Source organism: Bemisia tabaci, chromosome 9 (assembly GCF_918797505.1).
Source record: "Bemisia tabaci chromosome 9, PGI_BMITA_v3".
Taxonomy (NCBI): Eukaryota; Metazoa; Arthropoda; class Insecta; order Hemiptera; family Aleyrodidae; genus Bemisia; species Bemisia tabaci.
Window position 1 is genome coordinate 10,221,720 of NC_092801.1, and position 13,336 is coordinate 10,235,055.

The 13,336-nt window shown below is 42.4% G+C and overlaps 1 protein-coding gene across 2 annotated transcripts in view; it reads right to left on the bottom strand.

The window, feature by feature from the left end:
• The window catches only part of LOC109036724 (protein Skeletor, isoforms B/C), a 155,483-nt gene that overhangs the window by 48,219 nt on the left and 93,928 nt on the right, over positions 1-13,336 (bottom strand). The gene's annotated exons all lie outside the window — the stretch shown is intronic.

The following is a 13,336-nucleotide window of genomic DNA, read 5'->3' on the forward strand; positions in this document are numbered from 1 at the left end:
CTTCGGGTGTGCAAGTTATAGATAAACTTGAAGTTGTGTATGCCATGGCTCGGAGTGCGACTTGTGCAGTAAGTTCACTTTCAGGAGCTTGTGTGGACGAATCTTGGATCAGTGCTCAAATCCCGTAGAGGCTTCATCCAATCAACAAGCTTGCTTACAATATCACCAGAAGTTCAGCGACTGCAGATATGGGAAAAGTACCAGACCCACTACTTCAGCTAAGAGAGAAAACATAAACCGGTTGCGGTGGACGCACAGGTCGTAAGATGGTATGTTGAAGTTTTTTAGCCGACGTCCGTTAAATTCAGTATAAAGCTGATGTCTCATTACAGAGAAAAAAAGCTCACACACAAGCACAATTTTCCCTCAAAGAGATACGCTGTTTGGTGCAACACTAGTAACAACCATTCAGGGAGGCAACTGCAGACAAGTATCAAATGTCGATTTCACATTGAAAAAAATGCTAACTCAGCATTGAATTTGTTCATTTAACCGTGGACGTAGTTAACCTCGCATTTTTTTTATTGTAAAATCAGAATTTGTACTCGTTACACATTTTTTCAAAATTATAAATGCTTTTAACAACATTCAATTTTTTTCCGTGCACGTTTCATTGCATAGAAAACGGCAACATATCAATTATTCAGTAAATTTTAGTAACCTATACCAAGAATCGCCGATTTTTGAAGTCACCTCGGCCCCGAGTGCGGCGCACAGTGGATCGAGTCAATTACAGAAGTCTGACATAAAATGTTTGACAAGAACTCCAAATTTTGGGGTTTATTTCGTCATATTTTAAATTTTAAGGGATGAATCTGGAAGTAAATTTTACTGAAAAACCAATGGAACCACATTTGGGACCTCAAATTTTTGTGAACCTCAAAATGAACGAAATTAAAAGCGTTTAAAGTTTCTAAATTGTCCGACCCCTCCTATTGACTCGATCCACCGTGCGGCGTGACTTTGAGGACGCAGCAAACTTTCCGCTGGCCGCGGAACGGAAGGGAGTGTTTCGGCGGAGCTGTCGGGGTGGGCGGGGGGAGGGGGGGGGGCGTTTTGGGGCGAATCGACCCTCCGTTTCGGGCTGCGCGCGCAGACAGCTCGGTCCGCTCTCCCATTGGTCGGAACGGCCAGCACTGTCGCGCGTCTCGTGGACGCTATGAAACGACGGATAGGCGCGGGATTGCAGTTGGACTTGAGTGGTTTTTACCCGGAGCGGCGGCTCGGCACATAAATTATCCCGGCGGTCCTGGGCCCGCGACGCGACGGCCCGATGCACAGATTTGAATTCTAATGCTCGTTTAAACTTCGCGCATACTTCGGCCCGGTGACAGGCGGCCTGCAACCGGCACAAAATGGATCGAGTCGTTAGGAGAGGTCGGACAAAATTTGGAAACTTTAAACGTTTATAACTCCGTCTATACGTGACTTTGAGGTTCTAAAAGTGGCTCTATTGGTTTCCTCGTGAAATTTTAGCTATAGGTGAATCTACAGCGGTGCGTAGTATGAAATTTTTCCGCGCAGGGATCGCCACCGCTGTGTTTTGATTTTCTGGTCCGCGCTATTATAGTCCGTACAGCTCCACGTTAGTCCTTGAGCTTTTACGAAAGTTAAAGAAATTTCTGTTGAAATCGAAGAGTCATACGTTCTACCTGTAACATTCTTCTTCCTATTGACACTAAAAACAGACGTGAAAAGTAATTACTGAAGCTCTGAAACTTGATCCCAGAAAAGAGTAGGGTTAAGCATGATGACCTTAATGCAACCAATCGAGAGTAATCGCTCTCAGCAGTTGCAGATATCTCTCTCCCACCGTGAGCTGTCTCTCTCGCACTTACAGATATCCCATAAGAGAAACTGGGATCAAGTTATAGCTTTTATTATTTAACTTTCAAAGCTCGCATTTATTTCTAAGCATTCCAGACATGCTGGTAGAACTTGTGGGCCTTAGAATTTAATATATCTATTGTGGTATTTAAATATCACTGATTTCGGAGCCGGATTTTAGCAGCACGACGTGGTGGATTTTTTCGGAACTAGAGCTGAAGATTCACCTTGAAGCACCCATTGAAATGTAAAATGTGACGAAATAAACACCAAAATTTGCAGTTTTCGTCAAAAATTTCATGTCCGACCTCTCTGATTGACTCGTTCCACTGTGAGGCGGCCTGCAACCGGCAAGGAGGATGTTTCTTTCGACTTTGAGTCGTTTCTTGGACGGAGGAATACCTCAACGTTACTCCATTCCAAGGTTGGGAAATTGACTAAAAAAATTCAATTTTTTACCAGAACTTGCCTATGCCACCCCCTCCTTCCAAAACTGTTTTAATTTGTTGCGTGTGATCAGAGGGAAAATCAAGAAAATCAGGTAAATTACTCATTATAAATGCCCAGGATTCACTTGGTAAAAACGCGATTTGCGAGGTAAATTTGGCAACGTTCACCTAGAAGTAGTTATGTTCCTTCATGAGGGAAATGACAGTAACAAAGTGAAAATTAACATTTGTACGACGTAATCGTCTCGGGGGCAAATTAAAAACCAATTAAAAAGGGCTTAGAAAGACAACTTTCCAATGGCTAAGAAGAGCTTATGGTATCTATGCAACTACTGCACATACATTTTCTGGGCTACGATTCGTCCTTTCCATACAAAATAGCCAGTAGCGTGGCGTAAATTGCGATGTATCGGTTGTTGTGCCATTTAAATCTATGGTAAAGAATCGATTATTAAGGTGTTCGCTGCGAACACCCTGTTAATCGATCCTTTTCCATAGGTTTAAATGGCATAACAATCGATACATCGCAATTCACACCACGCCACTGAGCGTAACTACATTTTAGCGTTGTGAAGTTCTCAGCAGATAATCGTATTTTTAGTGAGGAACTGTTGCGCATTTTTAACATTTAAAAATTTTCCCTCTGGTTCCACACAAAATTCAGCAAAAGTTCGGACAGAAGCTGAGCAGCCATATTTCTATAAAACATTGTTTAAAAAAATAAAAAAAGAAAAAGATTAAATTTCTCTCTTTGTTTATTTTCAAAAGAAGATGTATGATGTCCTTACTGTATTTAAAAAGTTACTACATCTGTAAATCGCTCCAATCCTTTGATGCTTCACGTACAAAATTGAATTTGTATCGGGTTTTCCGAAAATTTACCTAAGGTGAATCGATGGACGCCATATTTTGTGTCAGAACGGCATACGATGTATCGCATCAATTGGTTCCATTTTATCAAATTTTTTCTCAAATTTTGAGATTGCAATTCTGTTGTCAGGAGACGAAAGCACTCACTTACCAATTTTAACAAAGAAATTCAACTAAAGGCGTGTTTTTTTTTTAGAGAAAATATCGCATTCGAGTGCAGTTTCGATATCATTTTCGAATGCGATTTCTTCTCTCTGAAAAAATCACGCATTTATTACGTTGAATTTGTTTGTAAAAATTGGTAAGTGAGTGCTTTAGTCTCCTGGCAACAGAATTGCGATCTCAAAATTCGAGAAAAATAATTAGTAGCTGATAAAATAGAGCCAATCGATGCGATATATCACACGTCGTTCTGACACAAAATATGGCGTCCATGAAATCACCTTCAGCGGGGTTTCTTCATAGCTATAAACAGGGGCGTAGCTAGGAAATTTCTCTAGGGGGGGCCATGGGACCACCTCTCGTGGTGAAGAGAGCGGGGGGGAGGGTGAGGAATGGAGGATCCAGTTTTTCTGGGAGGGGCCACGAGATTGCTGGGGGGGGCAGGCCCCCCCCAGGACCCCCCTAGCTACGCCTATGGCTATAAAAATGACGAATTTTTATAGTTGTAGTTTTCCTTTCGTTGCGCTTTATAACGGTTCTAGGGATTGAAACAATTTTCGACTTAAGCGTTTGTCTTAGCCGTAGTTCCACTAAGCAAAACGACTTCGATGTAAACTGTTCGAGCCAATTTTGCTACCTTAAAATGGACGAATTTCTGCCAAACGGAACTATGCGCATTAAGACATGAGCCCTGAGACCCATAAGAATACAGGCAAAACAGGGCTCACGTCATAATGCACACAGTTCCGTTTGACAGAAATACGTCCAAATAAGGTTACGTTCCTGTGTCTGGGAAATTCGTCTTCAAATTACTCATTAAAATGTAAAGTGCCTTAGATTTGATTACACGCACAGATTTCTGTCAAACCCGTTCGGTTGAAAACATACGATTAATACAAACAGCCGCAGTTTCACATATAATGTCAGAGAACTTGAAGAGTCTAAATAATTTCCCGAAGCCTCTATGAACCTACTGTTCTTTCTCAGAACAATCCCCATTGAAATATGACGGTGAAAAAATAAGAGATACTTTACAGAAACTGGTCTTCTCTAGATTGGCATTTTCCTTCGTGCCACAAAGGCTACCGAGCACTCCCCAATTACCTTTCCGGGAAAGCATTTACGAACCTTTGCCACGGTGTTTCGGCTCACGGAACCGCACCCACAGCACACCCCCTCTTATTTTCCTTTTCCCTTCATCTAAACTGCATTTGGCTTTTCCGCTTTTAAGCCAGGATTGGGATTGAAATCGAGTCGAGCATGTTGTCACTACTCTGCGGGCTAATTGTTGAAATTGATAGACAAAGCGATAGATAAAGACGACATAGGGAGTATGGAGAGATCCTACTGGTTTAAACGGGTGGGTCTTATAGAATAAGGATTGGATTTTTTGTATCATCATAAATTACAATGCACAGTTACAATTACGAGTGTACTTGTGCAGAAAACCTCAAAATCATAGGTTGAAAAACGCTGACTGCGAGAGTTTAAAATATGATCACGCTAAAGACAGAGCGGCTGCGCGCGGCTGCCGCGAATCACCTCGCGCCTGCAAGACTGCCGGGATACTTCACACATTGCGCGTGCGGCACGGTGCGCGCTTCAATCCTCCCAGTTCTGGCATTGTTAATGCTGATGCAAGCAAATATTATAAAAGCAGAGCAGGTATAATTTTTTGCCACCCTGGGGATCTTAATTCCGGTCTTCCTTGCAGTTGAAAGTAAACACTGGACTACATTTTGCAATTAGGAACTACAATTCCTGGCTCAGTTTAGAAAGAACGTATTCACCATTGCTTTTCCTGTGCACATGAGTGTTTGAGCTAGAACTTGTAGTTCCAAATTGCAAAATGCAGTCCAATTGAAACGTGCGTGCTATACCTATTTTACTCCAGATTTACTTTCTTTGAAAACGGTAGCGTTAATATCTTTTACAGTTATTAGCAATAGAGAAAGAGAGGTAGAATAATATATACATAAAAGAATATAATTGTAATATTTAAGTGCTGTACATACAAAACAGCGCTTACATATATTAAATTAATAAATGAAAAGAAGATATTTAACAGTTACTAGCAATAGAGAAGGAGAGGTAGAATAATCCTACATGGTGAGTTTGAAAGAAAGCCCTGTGTGACATTAATGGGTTTTAAAAAAAATTGGTGTTTCTTATTTTTAAAACCAAACAATAGGAATTATTTAACGATGAAAAAGGTTCACCGGAAGGAGCAATGCCAAAGTAGTTTTCGAAAATTTCTTCAACATATTCCTTTAAATATTTCCTAAAAATCCATTTCTTCAAGATTCAAATGAGTATTTTGGTGTGCTAAAGAGGTGGGCTATTTCAATTTTAATCGCCTATTTAGCAAGGCTTGAATTATACAGTTACATAAAAGTTAACGGAGGTTAACGGAGCCAGCTCTAAGGTTAACGGATAGGCTCTTTATTAGAAAAACCTTTAATGTAGATATGCATCCACTGAGTAAAAACTATGGCGTATAAACCAATTAAGCTTTCATATGGAATCCCACTAATAGTAGGAAAGGCAACATATAATAATAGCACACATACTTTAGTGATGGTAACTACTACTTTATGGATGTTACATTAATATTTATGTATGGAGTTATTAATAAGAATTACAACCTTCAAAAATTTATAATTTTAATTTATTTAAATAATATATACCTTAGAGTGGTACTAGATATACCTTGGTATGGTTTACAGACTGAGAATCATTAGTTCATTTACGACTACCAGTCAGCCGTGCAACGCAAAAACGCCGTAAACGCCATTTTACATTTTTTGGAAACAATGTATCATAGCAGAAAAACTTGTGTACCTTGGGACAATGTTTTTCCAGAATTCTCTCGCAAATTCTATCAAGAACTTGACTTGAAAATTTGAGGCTCCTGGGTAAAACAGTTTTTGTTTCATGAAGTGTTAAGTTCCTAAGAACGAGGGAAAATCTTGATGGACTTGCGGCGTTCTTGCTTAGCACGGCAGTTGTAGTGGTGTCCACATGAACCACTAATTGGTTTATAAAGCCATAGATTTTTCTCCGTGTGGTAAGCTAACCGCTGTCTGATTTTCAGTCCCAGAACATTCTATCGTGCTCGTATGGTCACAAAGAAAAAACTGAAAATCATTGATTTCTTTGCGTACACGGCAACTTTCGGTAAAAGTTGGCAAGATTCGTGTCGGGAGACTAAGACTCGTAGCCAACACCTCGTCTGCAAAGCAAAGATAAGACCTCCACACTTCCAACACCCTCCTCAAATCGCCCCCAGAACTCTCCTCCTGGCAGTGGCGTGGCGTGCTTTGCGATATATCGATTTATATGCCATTTAAACCTATGGAAAAACATCGAGATACAGGGTGTGCGCAGCGAACGCCTTAATAATCGATTTTTTACAATAGGTTTAAATGGCATAACAACCGATACATTGCAATTCCTGTGTCTCAAGCCCGTGCTTCGCGAGCAAGATCAAGATTCCTGTTGCTTGTTTCCAACTCCGACCTCAACCGCGATTTGGAAGCCACCTTGCGGTTGGCCACTTAGAGTTAACCGATGTCGAGCGATGTTGCAGTGGGCCAGGAAATAATGTCTCAATTTTGCAGGATCATTGGGCGTGGCATCATAAAGATGCCAGTGAGAGAGTACCTATAAAATGATATGCGCATGATCAGAAGGCTGATTGTTGAAATTGATAGACAAAGCTATAGACAAATAAGACATGGGAATTATGGAACGATCCTGCGGGCCGATTATTGGAATTTAAACCAGCCCGATAAGACATCGAATTGCGATATATTGCATGGTTAAGATAGGGCTATGTCTTGTCTTGTCGGGCTGACATAGTTTCAATAATCGGGCCGCTGGTTGAAATGGTTGGTTGATATAGACTGAAGAAGAAGATGATGGACTGACTACAGGGTCACTCGTGGGTTACCGCTAATTAGTCTATTACCTACACTGGAAAAAAAACACATTGGATCTTGAGTCCAGACTCTTGAATACATTGACAAGAAAAAATACTCTTGATTCAATCGGATTTTTGCTTGAATCAAAACGAAATCAGCTTAAATTAAGAGGCTTGGTTCTTGCTTTAAGCTACACTGAAAAAAACCGTTTCCTAAATTCAAGGCGACGCCGTGTTAACCTTATTTTTGTCTAGGTTGTCTGGTAGGTTGCTGTTAGTTAGTCTATGACCCACCTCCTTTGTCCATTACAATCACCCACTTCTACCAATGGGATTTCTCGATATCCCTTTTGTCTTCTTTGTCCAAAGCTTTGTCTATAAATGTCAACAATCAGTGCACCGGCCCCTCCGAGAATCAATGTATTTTCATAGGTAGGTGATTCGATGGACGCCATATTTCGTGTCAGAACGGCATGCGATGTATCGCATCGATTGGTTCTATTTTTTCAGCTACTCGTCATTTTTCTCCAACTTTGAGATCGCAATTCGGTTGTCAGGAGACTAAAGCACTCACTCACCAATTTTAACAAAGAAATTCAACGTAATGAAGGCGTGGTTTTTTTAGAGAGAAAACATCGCATTCGATACTGATATCGAAACTGCACTCGAATGCGATATTTCTCTCTAAAAAAAAACCACGCCTTTATTACGTTGAATTTCTTTGTTAAAATTGGTAAGTGAGTGCTTTAGTCTCCTGACAACAGAATTGCATTCTCAAAGTTGGAGAAAAATGACGAGTAGCTGAAAAAATAGAACCAATCGATGCGATATATCGCATGCCGTTCTGACACGAAATATGGCGTCCATCGAATCACCTTAAATGGAGGAAAACAGTGTTGCCAATTTGCTAGATCCGCCAATGACCGGCAGACGATCACTCCGACACCGCGCGTGGATTCCATATAAAGTCTTTCCCAACCCTCCTCCGTCCGGTCGGTCGTCACCATTCACCCCCACGGAGGAGACACCGATGAAGCGTGACACCGTGGGCAAGGGTTCGAACCACCCCTACCCACCCCCCACCCCCTCATACCAGGACGCGCGATCGCCGGACGACAGCGTTAACGGCGTTCTTCACACTCGCTTTCACACCCCCGGTGGCATAAAGCTGTAACCAGCGTGATTAGCCCGCCGCGGGGGCGAGGGGCTCCGTCGCCGGCGGTGGTTTTGTTTCAGCTTCCGCAACATTGAGCAGATTTTTCATTACGGTTAAAACCCGGCCACCCCATCTCCACCCCCCCCCTCCTCCTCCCGCCGATCGTCGCGGCGGTTTCCCCCGGTCCGTAATCAGAACATCCGCCCCGTTGCTGTGATGTAAGGCGTAAGCTCCCGTGCTAAGGAAGAACGCCGTATGAACCTTCAGACGTCACCAAATTTCCTTCAATGAAAACCTAAGTCACTGGGATGGTTGAGAATAGATTCCTTCAATGTTTTCAGAAAATTTTGTTCCCAATTTTATCTACACGGAAAAAAAAGAATTGCTGATTCAGCAATTCTTTGTGCAGCAATTCTTGGTAGCATTAAAAATGCTACTTTAACCATCCCCGTGGTTAAATTAGTTTACAATGTGGTCAAAGTAGCATTTTTTTGTTGTAAAATCTGCGTTGAAACATTGCACTCACTGTTTTCAGCAATTGAATTGCTGAATCAGCAATTCTTTTTTTTGTTCCGTGTAAAGCGTCTGAAAATTTCAAGGGGAAATTTCCCTCAAAAACACGTGTTTTATCCGGGAAATTTGGCAACTCTCGAATGTTCATACGGCGTTCTATCTTAGCGCGGCAGTATGGCCTTTGAACTCATGATCGCGGCTTTCGATGGGGGATGAACGGAAGGATTCTGACAGGACTTGGGCGGGAGGAGTATATTTTAGAGTCCTATCCACGAACTGGCTTTCCAATCCTACTGCTGCTGATTGCGATGCGTTGAGTAATCTTTTGATAAGATGATTTTAATAAATCCTAGTTTGACAAACTCGCTTCACAAATTGCACTATTATCAAGCGCTCTTGGACGAAGAAAATATTCGACAAATCGCTCAACAAGTGCGGAAATTGCGGGGACCTACCATATCTTCTGCACATATCAGAATAGTTATCGTGTGTTGTGTGTTGTACATTTTCTCTTAGAACGACCATTATCAAATACGGCAAAGAAATTCTAGAGTGGCAGTGGCCGTGCACATATCGGTGTTCTCCTCCCCGCAGTCAACAGCAGCACCTGCCTTGCTAGTAATTTGGCAACGTCTAGGTTGGGTTAAGTTAGGTCACGCAACTAAACTAACTTAACGGCAAAGCGGGAGGTATCACTCAAATTGAAGGCGCCCCAATCCTGAATTTGTTGAAGGCTCATACGGCGTTCTTCCTTTAGCACGGCAGATCTGGAAAGTGTAATCCCTGGTTCAACTGTAGATCGGAATGTGCAGGGCTCAAAATCAACTCTGGGGAGCTGCAATACGTGGGAGTTCAAATTCTCAACGACCTTCCGCTCTATTGTCCTCGCGGAACTTTGAATTTGATCTCTTGTGATGTGATGTGCGATGCAAGGTCGCGAATGCGCGGCAAATCGTGCCTTCCTACGTTTTCCCACTTGTTCCGATGAATTTCGCCTTTGTGTTATGTCATGGTCATGCCGTAAGGTAATAGACGAATGGAGTACATTTATAATTAGGAACTTCTATTTCCGGCTCAGTTCAGAAACAACGTGTGTATCTTTAGTTTCCCTACACACAAAAGTTTTTTTTTTTACGGATGAGTCAGAAATTGGACTGCATTTTGCAATTTGGAACTATGAATTCTGGCTTTTCTGGAAAAACACTTATGTGCATGGGGAAACTAACGGCGTATACGTTGTTTTTAAACTGGGCTGTAATTTATAGTTCCAAATTGCAAAATGTAGTCCAGTTGTACTTCCTACTTGCAAAATGGACTTTATTTTGCAATCAGGAATATAAATTCTGGCTCATCCGAGAAAACACGTATATGCGTAAGGAAACGAATGGTTCATACATTGTTTTTATACTGAACTAGAATTTATAGTTCCTAATTGCAAAATGCAATCCAAATATAGTCGAAATTATTCGTCGGTTTCCGGACTCGAAGGGACATAACTTAGTTCCGAGGTTGCAAAATTGACTCAAATAATTTAATATTTTACGAAAATGTAATAAAAAGTATAAATGTAAAAAAAGTATAAAAGTGTATAAAAGTATAAATGTAATAAAAGGAATAGGTATCATCAGTTTCTCTCTTCCCAAAAGTTGGATGATAAAATTATGTACAGACAGGCTCAAGCAAGAGTCCGTCGAGTAATCACTCGGAAAAAGAATGAGGCTTGGGAAGAAAGCTGTATGAAGATAAATACCTACCTTGGAGGTCGGAAAAGTACGGAAGGCTGGAAAGTGATCAAAGGGTTGCGGCGGAATAAAATGCGCGACATCATATCTCCGATACCAATTGACAAGATGGAGAACTATTTTAAAGATTTATTAACGGAGAGGCGACCCGAGTTTCAAGGCGGAGTCATAGGCACTAAAGAAGATTCCAACGTGGAGATCCAGCTCCAAGATGTAGTGAAGGCTGTGAGGGAGTTGAAAACTCGCAGAGCTCCTGGACCTGGGGGTATACCGGCGGAGTTGATAAAATGTGGCACCGGTAAACTATTTGAACATCTTCGGAAACTTATGCAAGACTGTTTGCATGGTTCCGAAATACCAAAGGATTGGAAGGAATCTTGGATTACTCCCAGTCATAAGAAAGGTAGTAAACAAGATTGCGATAATTATAGAGGTATATCGGTCACAGGAACCTTGAGCAAGGTCTATGGTAAAATTCTCAAGGCAAAGGTCGAAGAGTTTTGGAGCGGCCAGGAAGCCGAAGAACAGGCTGGTTTTAGAGCCGGTAGGTCTACCGTCGACCATCTGTTCACCATCACCCAGGTCATCGAGAAGAAAAGGGCGGTCAGCCAGGAGCTGCACTTGGTGTTTGTGGATCTTCAGAAAGCTTATGACAGCGTGCCGTTAGTGAAGCTTTGGGAAGCCTTGGAAAAAAGGGATTTTAGCAAAGGACTTGTGGGGGCAATTAAATCATTTTATAACGGGACGATAGCAAGAATTAAATGTCGTGGAGAGTTGTCCGGAGGTTTCTTCGTCACAAAAGGACTGAAACAAGGTTTTTGTTTGTCACGAACACTATTTAAGGTATACCTAGAGCACGTTTTAGAGGAATGGAAGAAGAAGGTTGCAGGAATGGGCGTTCCACTCCTTGATGGGCAGACCCTTTATACTCTATGCTTTGCCGATGACCAGATCGTTGTAGCTCAAGATGAGGAAGATGCAGATTACATGACGCGGAAGTTGGTCGAAGAATATCGGAAATGGGGCATGGATGTTAGTGTGTCCAAGACAGAGAAGCTGGTCGTGGGAGCAGCGCATCAACGGCAAAGCATAGAGCTTGAGGATGGACGGCGCATCGAAAAGTGTGATGAGTATAAGTATCTCGGTGTCTGGCTTGATCAGGATGGAAGGATGGATAGAGCAATTAAGGACAGGATCATCCAGGGCAGGAGAGCCATCGCGATGCTGAACGGGGTGCTCTGGGATCAGAGCATCTCAAAGGCAAACAAGCACCGGATATATGACGCCATCGTTAAAAGTATCGTGCTCTATGGTAGTGAAGTGTGGCCTTTGACGAAAAGAACGCAAGAAATGTTGAGGGCAAATGAAATGGATTTTTGGCGGCGATCTGCCGGCATTTCGAGACGGGACCGTGTCCGTAATGAGAGAATTCGCCAGGTGATGAAGGTTGAAAAAGATATCGTGCACGAAGTCATGTCCAGGCAGTTATGCTGGTATGGACATGTGCAAAGAATGTCGGAGGAGAGGTTGCCCAAACAAGTTTTGGATTGGGTACCACCTGGGAAGAGGCGACGGGGACGTCCCGTAAAGGGTTGGCGGCAGGGCGTTGACGAAGAGATGTTGCGGTGTCAGTTGCCCGAGAACCTCTGGGAAGACAGGCATATGTGGCGTTTGGGTGTCGTAGAACGCCAGAGTGCTTTATAAAGCGACTTTATATATACTAGCTGCTTCAGCTCGCTACGCTCGCTTGCGCCGCTAGCCGGGGGCAAGCCCCCCTGGACCCCCAGTTACTCGCTCCGCGAGTAACTGTTGGCTCGCTTCGCGAGCCAAATTTTGCTACTACCAGTGCTTAGAGGACTTCCTGGAGGCAAAATGATAAATTCAAAAACGAAGAATAGGAAACTAAAAATTACCTACTTTTAGAAAAAGAAACAACCTTGAAAAATAAATAACACTCCTGGAAAAGAAAATCAGAACACTTTTTTAAAATGTAACGGTGCGAAAGGGTGAAGATAAATCACCAATTCTCTTGGAAGAAGACATGAGCCGACCCCCGACATGAGTGAAACTGCCGGCCGTGGGACCCATGCTAGGGTAGAAGGGTGACACGTGTTGTGAGGAGGTAGGGATGGGTTTACGTGGAGAGGGAAACGGAAAATCAGAGGGTGGGAGGTCCCCCAACCATATGACTCGTCCAGCGTCAAAAACGCAAATATGTCGTTATCAAATCAAGGTAAATTTTGCAACGTCGGTCGTGCAAATCGAAAAACTAAGGAATGTTGGCACGTCTACAGCCTGAGAGCTTTCATTCAAAACAAATCCGAGCAAAATCGGTCCAGTAGTTTCCGAGATCGAATTAGCACAAACCGTCCAACGTCAAAAACGCAGGCATGTCGTTATCAAATCAAGGTAAATTTTGCAACTTCGGTCGCGCAAATCGAAAAACGAAGGGGTCTTGGCACATCTAGACCCTATGAGCTTTCATTTAAAACAAATCCGAGGAAAATCGGTCCAGTAGTTTCCGAGATCGAATTAGCACAAACTGTCCAGCGGCAAAAACGCTAATATGTCGTTATCAAATCAAGGTAAATTTTGCAACGTCGGTCGTGCAAATCGAAAAACTAAGGAATGTTGGCACGTCTACAGCCTAAGAGCTTTCATTTAAAACAAATCCGAGCAAAATCGGTCCAGTAGT